Genomic DNA, 12,689 nt, shown 5'->3' with positions numbered 1-12,689 from the left:
TTGGCGCAAGCCAATTATGAGAACTAGATTTAAATGTGCGCCTTGGCGCACGACCCCGTAAGGTTTTTGTCAATGTTTATTTATATAACAATGATTAAAAAAATTGTTAACATAATAATATAATTCGTAGGTTTTACAAATGAATTGTATGTATAATTAATGATAAAGCAGACGAAGTTACAAACAGAGCAGTAAATTTAGAATCACCTCTTGTGAGGTTTGTGCCAATGTTTATTTATATAACAACGATTTTTTTGGTAATATAATAATACAATTCGTAGGTTTTACAAACGAATTATCTGTATAATTAAATTATGATAAAGCAAACGAAGTTACAAACATAGTGGTAAATTTAGATCACCTCTTGGTGTGCGCCCCCTGCTTTCACATTGACAAACATTTTGTAAATTGCTTTATAATAAGCTTAGAGAACAACATAGGCAGCAGTGCAAAGGTAATTACCGAAACCAACATGAAATTGCACATATTAGTCGACCAGACATCGGTGATAACACCTTGTGTTGCAAAAGCCATAAAAAAGAATCGAACATGCTATTAACAACGGTACCTTTCATTAGTGCTGCAACCTCATGACATCCCATAGGGGTAAACTTCTCCACTTCCAGCCTATCGTCTAGGTGGTAAAATGATGGTCATGTGTACAATTAAGAATTTATTTGTATCACGTTACTTTATTTTAAAGCAAATGATAGTTCGTAGGTTTGCTGAGTTTCCTGTGCTGACAATACATATATCCCTAAAGATAGCTCATATCACAATCTGAATTATTTTGCAGGTGTAGTTCGTGGGAACTTGATCTTTCCTAGTTAACTATCAGGCGAGATCTTCAGAAGTTGAAGAAAATTGGACTGCGGGGCAACTTGTTTTCGAAGTTGCAAGTGCATAACTCTCCATTCTGATGCTCGTTTCTGAGTAAATTGCCCTTGGCATTTCATTCCATCGATGATATAATATCTGATTGAACTCTCCATTCTGCTGCTCGGTCAGGTGTTTTTTCTACCGACGCAGCTTGAAAAGATTCCTGTGCTTGTGAATGGATGCTGCCCACCCATGGAGAGGAGAAGGCGGCAAGGCGCCAGAGCAGGAGCGGTGGCCAAGGTTGGAAAGGCATGGTGGAGGAGGTGGCAGGGCTCGCCCTGGACGCCTGCAGTCTGCATGTATTCCTTTTGAATCATACTAACTTCCTCCTCAGGGTCGAGAGGCAGGGGAACACCTGCATGATGATGCCACCAAATGCATGAAACAAATCAGTACCAAAAACCTGAGTCATCTAACATGCCACACTCACTGCATGTAACATAACTTCTTTAAACATGTAAATCACCACTTGGCTTACTTACCATTGAAATGGTTGATAATGCAAAACTGGGCAGCTCTCCTTCGAGTTAGATGCTAGCTTTCGTCATTGTCATAGTTTGGATGGAACAACCCAGTTCTGAATGCCAACGTCCAAATTCACTGTCAGCTGTAATTATTCTGCGGAAACCAAGTAATGAATTAATGAAATGTAAGAAAAATGAACAAGGCAAAGGGACTCACGAATCTGAATTCTCAATTCATTAGCTTGAGTTGCTCGATAGGTGAACCTGCTAAGCAAGAACTGAAGCTCTGGAAGAAGTGAAACATCACCATAAATCAATCTCCAAAATCTGCAGTAGATGTACGTTGCTGGCAGTTGGTGGTACCATGGACCGTATAAACAGATAATCAACCTGTTCCAGTATTGCATGAAATGTGTTTCAGCATTGAGATTTTCAGAAAAATGTTAAGAAAACATTCTTCATCTAATCTAAATACAATGGAGCACAATTGATGCTTCTTACGGTTTGGAATGGTCGATGGAGAACTGCGCAGCTCCTTCGGGACATCTAGACAGATACTACTGTTACTTTTAATGTCTGCATGGAACAACCAAGTTCTAAGCACCAATATATAAATTCACTGTTGGCTGGAATTGCTCTACAGAATCCGAGTATTGAATGTAAGGCCAGCAAAATGGACAAGGTAAAGGGACCTCTAGAATACAAGTGTGTTCAGTCATTAACTTGAATCAACCCGAAGGAGCTCTGAAGGATGCCGGTTAAGCATCACCATGCACGAAATCTGCGAGATGATGTAGTTGGCAAGCTGGTGTGCCATATACTATCTTTTGAGCAGAAATACAAAGACAACATTTTCTAGTTATAATTTTTCTCAGCTACAATATGCTTACTAATCTGCAGGCTAAAACTAATAACAACCAACTGCTCTTTCTCTGGACACTGAACTTCTTTTAGTATAAAATCGGAGTCTAACAAGGTGTGTGTGACAAAATATGATGAACAGTCAAAGTTTGCTTGCAAGATACCATATACCTTCTTGCTTTTTCATAGATTATCGAGAACCGAGGTCTCTGATGCTATATCGTCAAAAAAGTAATCATAACCAACAAGTGTTGCTTGCTCCATGCTGCATCATCAACCTCGTTGTGCTCACTTCAAGCTATACCTTCTTTCATTTAATCGATTGAAATCTTCATCCCGGGCACTCATCATTTTCAGAATCGGTACCACCAGCTGGTTCCTTTTGAGATGTGTACCACTGCATTTTACCACCACCAACATCTGAGGGGACGAAATATTGTTTGTGATCAAGGAACACATGGTACCTTCAACAGAAGAAGATGAGCGCATTAGTATATTTTGTAACAAATGAAACAATAATACTCATTGTTGGTCCTAGCTACATACCCTACTGTGTCAATATCAGGAGGCACAAACTATGCAATTCCGAGTGTAGCAAATATATTCTGAATAAGATACTTGTGCTTGCTCAAAAAGCAACTTCCTCACTTATCGGTTTAAGAAAATCTCAATTCAGGATCCTAAAAAAACCTCAAAAAATTCAACTTTGCTCCTATTTTGACAAGGCAAGTAACACTACCTTGCCATCTGCACCAACCAAAAGATCACCTTAAAAATTTCCGCCCATCCTCCGGTATGGCAGTAACCTGCACTCCTCCGGTAAATGGTACAAACATTAAAGTTCTCCATAGAATTGTAAGCAAATTTTCTACTAAGATGGGCACTAAAACCCAACCTGTTCATTCACCTTGTTGCCATCGTCTGTAAAATCGACTACATGGTGATTGCTCATTATAGTATTATCGATTCATCGTCAATCGCACAAGCAAGAATCGCCTGCGGGAGCATGTGTCTCATAATCCTTGCGACTGGCAGCCCTCTCTTGGCTGCGGGAGTGAAGGTATCAAACTCAATGTACCAGGATACCAACATGGCTCGGTCAAATGGATGCCTCCGGCAAATCAATATATAATTATTAGGAGCATGTATATCTAATAGAATCTAGATCATTTTTTCAGAGATACATATGTACTTGAAAGATCAACTAAACTTGAAGCTGAACAGAGAAAGAAGTGGAGGAGAACAGGGAAACATGTGGTGTGCAAAAAGATTTGTACATTGCCCATCAAAATTTGTGTTCCCATGGATCCAGAATATCATAAGTATAATTAGAAGAAATAGGACTAAGTGTATTCTATTAGGATTGATAATACTAAGCTTTCAACTAAACAGTAAACATGTAAATTCATTACATGTTGCATACCAAAGGTGCCAAATTCCTTTTCTCGTAGGTATCAACTAAATAGTATACAATGGTGTCAAATTCCTTCTCTAAACTTAATTTTGAGGCATGAAAACCCAAGTAAAAATTTGAAACCGTAACTTCTCAGATAAATACCAAACGTATAACAATACGCTACATAAATCATTGGAAATGAACTTTGTCGCCACCTAGGTGAATGAAGAGGAAGCTCCTGCAAACCGACATATCTCATAGGTGGTGGTGTCAGTAATAATAGTGAATAGTGATTTTAATGTAGAAGGACCAACATACATTTAAGAAGAAATGGCCGAGATATGGACATATCCGAGAAATACTAAAAAACAAGTTCCTCCTAGTTCTCAACCCTGTCCCAACTGCTTTCATCCCCACGAGGCCAACACCAAACATTCAGCCGAAATATTGAGAACATTTACTAAAAAGGATGAAAAACTATTATAAATGCACAATTAACTAAACATCAAGCTGGAACAAAAATTATTCTCTAGGGAAGATCATCTAGAAGCCCGATGTACGAAAACACATAAATAGCTCGTTGATCCATAGTTTATAAAAACTGAGAACCTTTTCTAAGAAAAAAAAAGAATGAGAAAATATTATAAATGTACAATAAACCAAACATCCGGTTGAAAAAAAAATTATTGTTTGCGCCGGATCATTTAGAAGCCCCGGCTTACGAAACACAATTACATATAATTGTCGATCCATAAGGTTTATAAACCATCATCTTCGGTGCCACATGCGAAAGGCTATAATCATACATGATTAAGGGAAATGGAGGATTGATAATAACTTTTGATGGTAACTTAAACCGGACAACTTCCGAGACAAAGTACAAACCTATAAGGAAAGATGCGCAAAACAAACTAAAAGGAAGGAAAAATTTGCTTGGAATCAAGAGCACGAAGAACGAGTATATATTCCAAAAATAAATACCGTTCTACCATGTAGAGACAATATGTATTAATTAAAAGGAATTGGCACGCACTTCCATTTGTGAAAGAAAATAATCCAAAAATATTGGAAGTGAATCAAAAGTAATGTCTAGACTAAATTCTAAGGTTGTTGTCTCATGTTATTTAAGAAAAAATACCTCGGAAGTGATGTATCTAAATCAGGTTTACCTTACATTACCACTTGTATGAGGAAAGCTTATCACCGAGTTTAGTGAATGTATCGGCAAACGAAAGAGACATTCCGAGTTTTGCGTGGCTCACCTGCAGCATACCATGCATACCTGCATTCGTAAATAAAAGCTAAATTACCAAACAAAGCAAGGCTGAAACCTAACAAATGAAATCCTCCATCACCATAGTATCACCTTGTATCAGCTTTGAATGGCTCACATGCGTAAGATGCAGTTTCATATGCCTGAATACTGAGCATTATTATATGCCTAAAGAAACCATCAATAAATAACACGTTGTGAGAGAACCAGGGATGGAGAGAAGGGTTAACATGGAATTAAGATGAAAAGAGCAGCAATACTGACCTCATCCTAGATTTGAAATTTATGGAATCACTTGCTTGGATGAATTGTCGACTGGTTGTGTGCATGGGCGACCGGAGATGGAGGCGGGCGAGTGTCGCAGATTAGAGAAACAGTCCAAACCTGAATGAAAATAAAAGCGAGTCCATAATCGTTGTGTTCTCTCGCCTAACCTCACAAAAGCCCTTTCGTATAGGGAATCAATCCAAATGTTATGATTGTTGGCCAAGACTACGAAATCATACCTGCGGGTTTATGGGTGTCGATTCCCTTTCATACAGAGATTTAGTTGCTAGCTCTGTCATACCCAATAATTACACCGACGAGAAAATCGAAGACGAAACAGCTATCTTGCAGCGACATGACATATCGCATCTTCAGCTCCTCCGTAGCCACATTCAAGAATAACATAGGGAAAGTCACTGCAAATAACAAATACGGAAAATAATCTCATATCCATGGTTATACTTCGAAATAAACTCGATCCAATGAAACTCTTACGAGTGAGGTACTTGTTTGAAATCACCTTCCCTCGTTATTTAATTGAGGCCTATTAAATTAGCTCCATAGGCTGGAGAGATGGAGGTCACATAAGAAAGTAGAACCGACGTTTCCGGAATACGGATAAGCTTCTCTTGTGATACGAAAAAGAGCCTGTATTTGTTGTAGACCTATTGAAGTAATGTGTCAATTGCATCAATATTAATATGGTGAACAAGGAAGCATTACTATGGCCAAGCTGCTCTTGTACAATCAGGTACCGAGATATCACCGTATCTGCAGTCGAAGAGGAGCTACGGCGGTGGATGGGCCATAATAGCTACCTTAATGCTTCAACTCTGTCTGTTGTGGGGCCATTTCGGAGCTCCTCATCTGAACCCTAATTAAAAATGGTTAGAACTGATCAGGAAAAGATCCAAAGCCAAAAACACACGCCAAGAGAACATAAAATGTAGACCTACAAACCAGAAACTTAAGAAAGCGTAATCTATTTGGGCAAATTTCAGAATCGAGAGAGCCAAGGGTTGTAAGTTCCTCACCCTTCCCTCTCTGCCTCGCTATCCTTGGAGGTTGCCCGGATCCACGCGCTGCTCGTATCCCCTCCGCCTAGATGTCGCCGGCGTTGAGGAGATCGGTGAAGGCCACCTCGCCGCCGTCTCCATCGGCGGCGGGCCATGGAACTCCATGGCGGAGCTCGGCGGTGCGGCAGTGGTGGTCCGTGCACCTCCTGCCAGCAAGGATCTTCAACGTGGTAGAGGAGAAGGACATGGGGGTGGAGGATACGAAGCTCAGAGACAGGCCGGAGGTGGAGGCTGAGCGCGTGAGGAAGAAGGTGGAGGGGAGGAGGCGAATCGACCGCGATGGGATTGGGGATTGCGAGCGGCGGCTGGCTAGAGGGACGCGCGACGGGAGAGTCTGGGCCGAGCGGGCTTCACAGGACCCGTGGATAAAAAGTGGGTCTGTGGGAGGGCCTCAACGCCCTGAACGGAACGACGGCCGAGATCGCGCCACGTCAGCTCGATCGGACGGCCCAAAATCCAAAGCGCTGTGAGAGCTCCATGGGAGTGCAGCAATCATACCGTGAGATGCACTGGATAGTTTCGGAAATAAAGTTACTGTTGTTTGGACTGACAAGGCGAAAAGAAAAGATCCTACTTCACCTATGTTCGATGATTTGCCGCTGGTATGATCATCGTTTTAATAGTTTTTTGTTCAAGGTGGAGTTTGTGGAATCATAGTTCGTCGGGAGATATTACGAATGCAAATTTCAGATGTTATGTTGCTGCAATTACATGAACACGGTTCAGTTATCAGAAAAATATGGAGGAGGTATTTATTATGCATGTTGGTAGCCAGCATTATACTCTTTGCTCTCCAAGTTTTTGCTATTATGCATGTGAAGGTTTTGCTTTGTTACTCAAGTTCGTGGTGAGGATTATTTGAGGTGCCACAAGGATATTGTTTTCTGCTACATACTACAACATTTATTACTCGTTAAGTTGTTTCAGTGCAATTCAGCTCTCTATGCTCTTTTAAGAGGTGTCTACCTGCGAGTTGAAGCTCCGTTGCATGTTGAGGTTCCTTCATCCGATGGTTGTTCAACAAAAATAGTTTTTTTGACCATGTTATGGATTTTTCATTAACCATTACAAGTCGGTAGTTTTTGGTGTACGTGATACCCTTCGTACCAGATGCTCGTGCATGAGTATATTTGCCGAGGTTTGTGCTTTCTGTTTGTAGCACGTTCACATTCCATGAGATGAGTTCTTCACAATGTTATGTGCACCAAGATGTTGCACGATGAGCTATGCGCTCGCTGAGTCGCCACGGCAGATATGATGACTTATATCATTTGATGATTGAGTAGTTTCTTTTTCTGTTGAGGTTAGTGACACAGACTCAGACTTTTAGATTTTATGGTACACCCATATCCGTTTGTCCGCTTTGTTGATAACCGTGTTGTTTTGTGGACGACTCAAGATTGATTTTCTCAATTTAACTTCATGAGAAGTTTATTGGTCCCATGGACTTTTCAAGGACAATGTTTACTTGTGATAACTTCAGTTGGGGAGTTGAATGTTATCTCTGTTGCAAGGGATTTCGGTTCAAAGTGGAGATTGTTGAATATGACCCGAAATATGTTTACATGATGTACTATGGAAGGAGTCCTAACGGACTACGGCGTCCCAAACGTGTTAGACGTAGCACATCTACAACTCTATTTTGTGTCCGCTAAGAAAGTGAATTGTCTGTCCCTATATATAGTGTAAGGTAGTCATAGAATAGATGAGAGAGAGTTACACCATATTGATAGCACGTAGAGGGTATGTCCTCTCGTGTATTGTAATACTACTCCAACTATAACGAGAGTGCCGCATTCCGTTTCGTAGTTTTTTCCGTTTGGATTTTCCATATAAAAATATGTGTTCTTGCTCTCCGTTTGATTTACTTTTATTGCGTGGTGGTTTTGTAACAGCTTTGGCTTAAGCAGCCCGGCGCGTGGATGCCTGCTTGGTCTGCATTTCTGTTTCGGAGGCAGCTCCCGGCGCACCATCACGCGCATTATTTCCTCCCAAAACATGCATGAAGAGAAAAGACTACCAGGCAACCCTTATATTTATATGTCATTAATTCCTGGAGTAATAGATTGCAGTACCGTAAAAACCAACGTCAGTGCGCACCATCGTCTCCGAACAAAGAAAAGTAACATGATTTTAGTCGAGAGAGTAAAGAAAAATACCAACTTTGGTATAAACTCATTGATACACTACGCAGTATAGCATAGTCCATATGCTACTACCAAAAGATTACGAATTTGGAATAAAACAGTTATTTTGAAAATTCTTCAAAGAAATAACCTACCACGAAGCTTTGTGCCTTTTAGGGCAAATAGAGCATGGAAGCGCGCTTAACCGCGCCTGCCCATCTTAAAGAAGAAATATAGAATTTTCTAAGGAAATCTACATAATACAATCTAAGAAAAAATTAATGAAGATGGGATCACCTTAAAAGCTAATTACTTTGGAGTGGATGTTCCACTTCCAAAACCAAAATAATCACCATCTAGTTTAACCTAATTGATCTTAATTAGAAGCTCTTCATAGGAGGCAGCCCATGTGAAATAAAAGTTTTTATGTTCATCTCATCTTTTTTGTTTTGTTTTTATTTCGTATTGTTTTGTGTGCTAATAAAGAGTGTTCAAAGATTCTATGGAGAGAGGAGAAGAATAGATAAACTCTCACACTAGGAGGAGGACCACATGTAGAAGCATGGTATGACAGGTAAAATACCTCCATGAGCATATTTGCAAAAAAATCAAATGCTACTCACAAGTATCTTAAGCTAGGTTTACAACTTTTTAGCATGGTCTCATTACTAATAAATAGGAGTTCTTGAAGGAAATTGAGCTGTAATAAGGTATGTGAAAAGTCATGACTTGAAGAGTAGTAGTTATAATCAATTATTTAAATCTTGAATATCAATTAATCCTTGGCAAGCAAGTGTTTTCTTGCGAAAGGTAGAATGATAGTTAGTGAACTAACCATACTTGTTTTTGAAAGCTTGATTGTAGCTTTCTTGGCATGACAAAACTTATATTACTCTGTCATGCTAAGCTTTTAGGACAAGAAGTGAGAGTAGTGGACACCAATTGTGTTTTTGCTATTTCAGTTTAGAGTCCGAGTTCCTTATGATTTTTTTACCTTTCTTGAGGACGATCAGGGTTTAAACTTGAGGATGCTGATGGCTTGTAAAAAGCGATCACATTATCTCCATCTCAACCAGGATATTTCGTAACAAAATGCAGCAAATATCTTCGTCTCTCTACTAATAAATGATAATTCACACTTAGGTGTGCAAATCATCTGGTTTAATTATTTCATGGAGAAATGGAAGCAAATAGGAACAAATCAATGACATTTATGAAGAATCGCGGGCTAGAATCATCACCAAGTCAACCAAGGTTACGAGACGATTAATAGAATACTTAACGACCCATGGTACAGTCATGCCCAGCCCGTACTGGATGATAGTACCATGTGTCGGTGTCTCCTCCTCGTCAAACCCAATATAAAACATGAAGGGACCTGTTGACGTCAGAAACCCCCTGGCGGGCAGAGATGGTCAACACGGTAGAGCCGGGAATAACTAGGGCTGCGGCTGGCCCCAGTCCCTCAGAGCGACGGCCCGCAAAGCCTCCTGGTCGCACGTCCGATGTTTATCACAAGGGCGTGCCACCCGACCTATACCCGGTCGGGAAGGTGTGGATGATGCCTCGCTTAGTTTCCTCGCAGGGCACACACGTAAACGTTAAATACGAGCCTCGATCGGCTCTCGGGTTATCCCGTGAATCGGCTCAAAGAGCCGATCCACCCATGATTCGGACAAGGTGTCCGAATATATGGTGGTCCCGCTTGATCAAAATAAAGCTAATGAGATCTACGACGATTTAGGGTTTTCACCGCATAATCGGATCATCCTACTCACGATTGGGCCTCGCGCTCGCGCACGGTGACCGTAAGCCGATCCTAGACGAGGCCTAAAAACCAACACGAGGTTGATCCCCGAACATCCTTTCTAGGGCTAGCAAACGCCACCCTACACGCCGCTGGATCCTCCAACCCTTTGTAAGGCCTAACTATTGCGGATGTTAAACTAATCCTTGATGAAACAAGGAGCAACCGTAACGGATCAGATCTACTAAACTATGATCAAGCGGGGTGCCGCCCCTACACCTAAGATAGGTGTAAGGCGGCTAGACATGCAAGGGTTGCACTACGAAAGCATGTAATTCGAAGAACAATGCTAACCCTAACATGTCTAAGATAACTACGTTGCTCGCCATCAAAAAGGCTTCGATACGAGCAACGCATGAACAACGTGGGCAGAGCTTAGGCTGCCTAGATCGCAAGATGCGATCTAGGCAGCATGGTGCTTACCGGTAGAAACCCTCGAGACGAAGGAGTTGGCGATGCGCCGAGATTTGTTTGTGGTTGAACGTTGGTTGTTGTTTATTCCATAAACCCTAGATACATATTTATAGTCCAAGCGGACTTTCTAATGTGGGCGTGCACCAAACCGTGCACGGGTAAGATTCTAACTTCTAAACTAAGATGCGATCTAATATATTACAGATACACGGGCAATTAAGCCCAACTTGGTATAAAAGGCCGATTCACGTATTTCTTCCATGTATATATCTTCAAGTCTATCTTGATCGCGGCCCACCTCTGACTTGGTCAAATTCTGGTGATAACACATGCCCCCCTGGTTTTGGAAATGACATTTCCAAAATCATTACGCTTTCTTTCGCCGGGTCATGTCGTGGCAGAGCAGAACTGCCGCAGAATCCTCATCATGATGCCTTGCCCCTTCCACTTCTCCACGTGGCCGCAAAGCTTTCCTGTTGGGCAACATCTCCTCGGAAACTGCTGTGGCATTGAATCTCTCTCATATCCCCTTTATTTAACCGTTCTAAACAGTTTTGCGTCTCCTTCGTCCTCCTCGCATTAGCACCAAAAAAAAAACCCTCCGTGTCACCATGTCTTCTTCCTCCTCCTCCGAGCTTTCCTACGGGTCCGATTCCTCCCGCGAGACGCCGCCGGAAATCCGTGCCCCAGAAGAATGGGACGAGGAGAGCCACGCCTCCTCCATTTGGTCCGAGGACGACAAGTCCTTGACCAGCGGGGATGAAGATCTTCAGTTCCTCGCCGACGGGGAACTGGAGTCAAAAAGCGAGGACGACCAGTTCTCCTGGGACGGCTGCCCCACCTCTGAAGAAGAAGAAGAAGACGACGACGACGACGACTCCCTCGAGGGCTACCCGCCGGCGAAACGCCTCCGCATGTGGTGGGACGACGACAGCAGGGATGATGAAGACGGGGATGAAGCCCCCGTGGAGGGCTACGGGAGTAGCGACGAGGAGCCCATCGGCAGCAGTGCCGATGAGAGTTCTGAGGATGACGATGAGGGCAGTGATGGCCCGTAGATTAGGATCTACTAGTATAGGCCTAGCAGTAGTAGATTGGTCAATAGACCCTTCCTTTGTTCTTCCTTCCTTGAGCAATCGGCTCTCCATTGTAAGAAATCCCAATACTTAATGAAGAATTTCCCTTAACTTGATTTCGCCGATTCCTTTCATGCTGAGTCCGTCGACTGCTGGCCTAATCCATGCTTAGTGACCGATGGTAACGCATCAGTTTCACGATAATCTGCGAGACAGGCCAATTTAGCCATCCCTCCCAACTAGCCAGCTCTGCCGATGACGATGGCACAGCCGATCTTAGTAAGCTGGCGACTTGATCTTGAGCAGGCGTCTTTAAAAGAGCCCTGGAACTGTCTTGGATGCTCAAACTGATGGCTCCGTAACAGAACACCATTCTCCAGACCAGTTGTGCCGTAGGGCTAGCCGATTCCAACCAAATCGGCTCCCCAGAGCAAAGACCTCCAGAGCGAGCTGCCCCCCGAGCCTTAATCAAGGCGAATCAGCCACGTGTGCCGGCATTAGCCTCAAATCATGACGCAGCCCCAAAGCAGAGAACCTTCAGGGTGAGCTGCCCCCCGAGCTTCTTCAATCTACTTCTTGCGCCTTGCAGGCCAGATCAGCTCCTTCCTTACCCTGATTTGCACGTCCAGGCTGCTCTTGGCATTGTTCTTGAAGAGAGGATCCGAGCCCTTAAACTACTCCATTGAGGAGTTCTTCCATTAAAATCTCCCTTCGTGCTCCATTGACCCTCTGATCGTAACAGTTATTCATCTTGAGTCGATGGCCATGCATCGGCTTTCATATCCTTAAGTCGATGTCTGCTGCATCGGCTATGCTCAAAAATTTTCGAATTTTTTACGGCCGATTTATGCATCGGCCCCCATGCTTCAATACCCATCACCAAAGGATGAGATACTTCTACTGCATATCCTCGTGTTTTATCCACCTGGGTGCCCCCCCGAGCCGATTCTGTCAAGAGAATTGATGGTATCGGCTCTGTCGGATAACGTGTTGAACCCAGGCAGAATGGATGGTGAGGATAATTTTGGCCGATTGCTGGAATCGGCCTCC

General features: G+C 42.6%; 3 long non-coding RNA genes across 4 annotated transcripts; all 3 read right to left on the bottom strand.

Annotated features, from left to right (window-relative positions):
• Positions 1–550: 550 nt before the first annotated feature.
• Positions 551–2,484, bottom strand: LOC124697437. 2 transcript variants are annotated; one of them, XR_007000796.1, is made up of 5 exons: positions 2,376–2,484; positions 1,845–1,919; positions 1,608–1,733; positions 1,362–1,497; positions 551–1,234 (listed from the first exon to the last, which is right to left on the bottom strand). It is a non-coding gene; the product is annotated as an uncharacterized LOC124697437 (long non-coding RNA). The 2 variants fall into 2 exon arrangements; XR_007000797.1 differs by lacking the exon at positions 2,376–2,484 and adding an exon at positions 2,036–2,113.
• Positions 2,485–2,547: 63 nt separating this feature from the next.
• LOC124684088 lies at positions 2,548–4,796 on the bottom strand. The gene is made up of 4 exons (XR_006996890.1): positions 4,770–4,796; positions 3,100–3,250; positions 2,944–3,010; positions 2,548–2,668 (listed from the first exon to the last, which is right to left on the bottom strand). It is a non-coding gene; the product is annotated as an uncharacterized LOC124684088 (long non-coding RNA).
• A 46-nt stretch (positions 4,797–4,842) lies between these two features.
• On the bottom strand, positions 4,843–5,237 carry LOC124684087. The gene is made up of 3 exons (XR_006996889.1): positions 5,138–5,237; positions 4,967–5,041; positions 4,843–4,862 (listed from the first exon to the last, which is right to left on the bottom strand). It is a non-coding gene; the product is annotated as an uncharacterized LOC124684087 (long non-coding RNA).
• Positions 5,238–12,689: the final 7,452 nt, after the last annotated feature.

Source organism: Lolium rigidum, chromosome 1 (genome assembly GCF_022539505.1).
Source record: "Lolium rigidum isolate FL_2022 chromosome 1, APGP_CSIRO_Lrig_0.1, whole genome shotgun sequence".
Taxonomy (NCBI): Eukaryota; Viridiplantae; Streptophyta; class Magnoliopsida; order Poales; family Poaceae; genus Lolium; species Lolium rigidum.
This window is presented reverse-complemented; position numbering and strand designations above follow the sequence as displayed.